This window comes from Palaemon carinicauda, chromosome 8 (assembly GCF_036898095.1).
Source record: "Palaemon carinicauda isolate YSFRI2023 chromosome 8, ASM3689809v2, whole genome shotgun sequence".
Lineage (NCBI taxonomy): Eukaryota > Metazoa > Arthropoda > Malacostraca > Decapoda > Palaemonidae > Palaemon > Palaemon carinicauda.
Window position 1 is genome coordinate 50,826,580 of NC_090732.1, and position 5,000 is coordinate 50,831,579.

Genomic DNA, 5,000 nt, shown 5'->3' on the forward strand with positions numbered 1-5,000 from the left:
TCAATAATGTTTTAATACTCTTTTACTATTTTGTTTTAGATTATTGTACAAATTTTAAGAATTTTATATTTATATCTTTTACAGATTGATAATGAACATTGCAATGTTCGAAACGTCTCTAAATAAATTATGGCCTGTTAACTGATGTTTTTTGGACCCTGCTGCACACCAAATATAAATTTATATATATATATATATATATATATATATATATATATATATATATATATATATATATATATATATATAAATTTATATATAGTATGTATATATATATATATATATATATATATATATATATATATATATATATATATATATATATATATATATATATATATATATATATATACATACATATATATATATGTGTGTATATATATATTTATATATATACATATATATATATATATATATATTTACTTATATATATAATTATATATATGTATATATATATATATATATATACATATATATATATATATATATATATATATATATATATATATATACATATATATATATATATATATATATATATATATATATATATATATATATATATACATATATATATATATACATATATATATATATATATATATATATATATATATATATATATATATTTATATATATATATATATATATATATATATATATATATATATATATATATATATATATATATATATATATATATATATATATATATATATATAATTTATAAAACTAAAACAACAGCTGCTGCATGCTGATATTAAAACATCTTAAATAAGGATACTTTAGTGGGTCTGATAAAGACTCGCTAACAATTTTTTATATAGCCTTATTCTTACATATTTACAATGTTTTTCATCTTCATGCCGTAACAATATATACTCTAATCACTTCATTTTATTCATGATTTTTTCAAAATCTTAATGTATCAATGCATTCGTGAATAGTAGGATGCACATTCCTTAATGAAAATTGCATTGCCCAATGCACCCCCTCCAACGAATTATTTGTAAATGAACGTTCAATAACGTTTCGTTCATACATTTTCCAAACACTTGGGGTAAACAGCATCTTTTCTTCTTCCTCTTATGCATGTTCATCCTATCCATGTCTCTATAAAGTAGAGAGAGAGAGAGAGAGAGAGAGAGAGAGAGAGAGAGAGAGAGAGAGAGAGAGGAGAGAGAGAGAGGAGAGAGAGAGAGAGAGGTTATCAAACGACTGTAATAAGCGGATTTAATGAAATGCTTGGGTTTGTGATTTAATTATTTCACTTTGATAACTTTAATTAATATAATTTAACTTAAGAAGCTTCAATCCAAGTTTAACCATACGTAGTTTCACATTTCTTATTGTTTTTTATTTTTACTTTACGTGGGACTCCATTTATTAATGAAAAGACGACTATTTATAACAACATAAAGACACACACACACACATACACACACACACACACACATATATATATATATATATATATATATATATATATATATATATATATATATATATATATATATGTATATATATATATATATATATATATATATATATATATATATATATATATATATATATATATATATATATATATATATATATATATATATATATATGATAATTTTTGCGCATTGAAACGTGTTTTTCATTTTTAAATTAAGCCATATATATATCAATACTTGTATGCCATTGACCATACCACTTAGCCTTGAAGAAAAGTATGGTCAATAGCATACCATTATCCTGGACCAGGGTTCGAAGCCCGGCCGGTCAGATACTATAGTCTTTGAGTGATTTTGCCAGGGCCTCTGATCACGAGGTTGTTAAGAGAATCCAGACTTTAATGTATTAATATATATGGTTATTTGAAATATATATATATATATATATATATATATATATATATATATATACATATATATATATATATATATATATATATATATATATATATATATATATATATATATATATATATATATATATATATATATATATATATATATATATATAGCCCCATGTCAACGCATAATGAGACAATGGAACATGGGTTTTTTCTCTTTGTTGTGGAAATGTTCGTGGGTACACTTTATTAGCCTCATAGCCTTCAGACAAATACCTACAATTCTTGTTCTTATGATCGCTCGATAGGCACTGCTTACTCCTCGTCAAGTAAATGCAATGTTGCTCTGTCAATATGCTGAATTGTTAGATTTTGTGGAAATATCCACTGTGATGGAATTATACTATCCCCAATAGGTTTATAACATGTCAATTTATTAGATTTTAAGACATGTGACCTATAACAGAGTTCAGTGTTCGCGCACCACAATTTATGAATGTCATAGTTCTCTTAAAAAAGGTCAAAGGTTATTATCTCACTGTATAAAACACATACTTCTAGATATTTTGCATACAAGAATTAGGACATTACTCACCCACTCCACTAGGCTTCTCACTCCGGGAGGAGGTGCACACTCAATCACCTTAGTCTATGATATATGGAGGACACACCAAACCATAATAAGGCATGGCGTGTACTAGATAGAAATGTAACATAAAATATATACATAAAAATAACCCTAAAAAATAACAGATATCCTACACAAAAAAAAAAAAATAAATAAATATTGCATGTAAAAATGTACACAATATACTGTATATAATATAATTTCACTCATTTCTTCATAGGACTTCTGCAACTAAAATACAGAATACCCAAAGTGGAATAACTCATATCAACATAAATATTGCACAACTTCATCAATAACATACCTCTTGTTGAGGGCAATACGGGCCTCTTTGGCCGGATAGGGGTAGGAATAGACATTCATTCATCCCTCGATTTTATTTATCTGGGTTTACAGCAAAAGTTCGCAACAAATTTTACCATTTTAAAATCACTACTACACTTGCACTTGTAACTATCAATCAGTGGCTACTAGCAGTTTTCCCAAGAAAATCATTCACCTTCCCACTCTTCTCTTATAACTCTAAGTATAAGGTATTCACATATACACCTTCTCTAATACTACCTTTCTCAAAGGCTGAACTTTAATCTTGTAGCCACTTGCCCTTCGGGGACTGCCCCGGACCCAGCAGTCAGAAATCATATAAATATATAAATAATACATCATCCGCCTCAGAGATCACACCTGACCTATTTAGCCTCTCTCTGTTTGTTTTTAGGTTCACTCAGCAGTATGTCATACATATTGCTACACTCAGCAAAATTATCACTACACTTTACTTATACATTAAGTACCAACATAAGCACACATTGTTATTATCAAGTTTATTTAGAACACATCAAAAGAAATGAGGTGTGTTCAAACAACAACAGCAGCAAAGAAAAAAAAAACCCTACTCATCAACTTGAAGAATGTTACATATGCAAGGATAAGGAGGTCCACTCGCATTGATACCTGAAAACTACCTCTTCCAGCACTACATGTATGTGTGCCTAATGATGTTCAGACACTGCTTTGCATCACTAATGTGTTAGATTTAACCATCTTTACTCGGTACGGATCCAAATACGCTGGTTCTAGTTTTTGTTTCCTAGGTTGTAATCGTTTCAAATACACACATTCACCCACAAATACTTTTAACGGCGTGGTTTTGAAATGACCATCATACTTTGAGCGTTTTTTTCATTAGCTTTTTTTCAAAAACCTTTCAGCGTTGTTCATTACTCTTCATAAGAGATTTAGTAAATAGACACGATATTGCTTAGTTGAATAATTTGGCAACTGTTGCAAATTAATCATGACTATATATGGTAACACAGGATCCTGTCCATACACTAAAGAAAGGCATGTTCCTGAGCGAGGCATTATATGCAATGTTGAAAGCCAGCACAGCTGTAGGAGGCATCAGCCACTAAGTAACGTAAAATTTGCACCACTTCCCTGTTATGCGATTCCACTAAGCCATTAGCTGAAGGCCTATATTCGGTCACTGAAAAGTGTTAAATTTTCATCAAGTCCGTGACCGATTTCACCACCTTCTTTATAAACTTGAGACCATTATCACTTATAAAAAACTTTTGGCCAGCCAAACCGAGTAATGAAAGAGCACAGCGCCAGGGCTAATGCATTTGCTAATTTATCCAACATTGCATAAGTATGTGTGTAACGATTAAATGCATCCACAAATAGACATACTTATGTTATGTTATACCAGTAGGAAATGGTCCTACCACATCCATATACACCCTATAACATTTAATAGGAGTCACAGGCCACTTTCTGGCTTCTAGTAGAGTGTTTTTCTTTTTCTTTGAGACAGTTACAAGCATAACAACATTTTATATAATTTCAATAGATATTTTCATTCCTAACTAAAAGAAGGATTCACATGCTCTCCTTAATATTCTGTCAATCCCTAAATACCCTGCATACGGACTTGCATGTACAATATGGATAGCTCGAATAATTAAAGAAAGAGGAAGAACTACCCATGCTTAAAATTTCCCTCCTCTCTTCTTGTAAGCACAATATAAGATGTCATTCTCTAAAGAAAAATTATCATGATGCACATTCAGAAATGATGGGTAACTCTGATTTCCCTTTAATCTCTGCTCGCACTCTTTCCATCCCTTCCTCTTTCTTCTGTCCCTCTGGGACTTCCTTTACGTCCTAACTTCCCAAGTCAATCCCAGCTGCATCATCAGGGCACTAATTCTCTCCCTCTCTCTCTCTCTCTCTCTCTCTCTCTCTCTCTCTCTCTCTCTCTCTCTCTCTCTTTCTCTCTCTTTCTCTCTCTCTCTCTCTCTGATCTCATTTTCCGATTGCGCCTCGCAAGAATTCACATCCCATTTTCTATTCTTATGGAGGCCTTCAATATTATGGTTTCCTTCTTCGTTCCTGTTTTGTGCCCGAGTTGTTACTCTTATTACTGCACCTCTAGAGAGGGCATCGGCTACCTTGTTAGCCTTACCTTCCATGTGGTCAAAACACTTTATACTAAACACTAGCAATCTTTCAATCCATCTATCTTGT